The sequence below is a fragment of the Oryctolagus cuniculus genome, chromosome 13 (assembly GCF_051225735.1).
Source record: "Oryctolagus cuniculus isolate XC-2025 breed Fujian yellow rabbit chromosome 13, ASM5122573v1, whole genome shotgun sequence".
Taxonomy (NCBI): Eukaryota; Metazoa; Chordata; class Mammalia; order Lagomorpha; family Leporidae; genus Oryctolagus; species Oryctolagus cuniculus.
In genome coordinates, this window is record NC_142879.1 from 86989737 (window position 1) to 86990786 (window position 1050).

Consider the following 1050-nt stretch of genomic DNA (forward strand, 5'->3'; position numbering starts at 1 on the left):
TGCAAAATGTCTCCCGATTGCGGTTAACCTTGCAGGGAAATTGTCTCCTTTTGTGGGCCAGAGACAGCATCTGCTTTATTAGCTGTGCAGTGTATTGATAATTAAAATTTGGGCAGTCCTATCTTTAGTCCTCAGAGCGTAGTTACATTCTGAGGAACTGATGAAACTGCTCAGTACTTCGGGGCTGAGTGTAATATTAGATGGGCAAGCCTGTTGTTGGCTTTTGGTTTATAGCTATTGGGCAACTTTATTTGGTAAAAATGCATTCAGGCTCAGTAGTGTATTCAAGGATAACCACTTAGTGAATTGTATTTTTTTTAAGAATAAGAGTATTGAAGACCAGGTTGAGCTACCTATGGCAAAACTCCACCATTCCTGGGAAGGCCACAATTGGCAAGAAAAGCAGGTAGCAAGCTTTCATCAAGTAAGTTGAGATTCCTGTGTTTGCAATCTGAAGAGCTCACTGCTGAGCTGGGAGGGGAACTGCTCTGAGCACAACTCATTAGAGAACTGCTCTTGCAGACCTTCCCCGAAGGAAGCACTGTTGTGGTCAGAAGCATTCCAGGAGCTGCTGGCCAGCAACTGTGAATTAGGCTTGAATTGAATCCATTGCAAGTATCACAAGAGTGCAGAAAGGCTGTGTCCTCAAATGAGCAGCTCACCAGGGAGAATTTGACTTAACCTAGAAGGTCTGTTTATCTCCATTTATTTCGCAGCATATTCACACCAGGTGGGGAAGATAAATCAGCCTTCAGCTCTGCAATGGCAGTGCTCTTGGTTGAGGCTGAGGATGCTTTTCATTGCGTGCAGTGTTTGCAAGAGACTTAGTTCCCTGAGGATTTATGCCTCTCCTGTAAATACATTTTTGGCACTAAAACAAACTGAAGTATTTCTGTTTTAGTACTATGGAACCAACTGAAGTATTTTGCCTACAGGCATCTTTGTCTTTAAAGAGCTAAATCCGCAGGATTACAGGGTTGAGTAAAAACTAGAGAATAGCTAATCCTAGTACTAGAAAAGCACAAGGGATTATTTGATCATTAGCTTCCT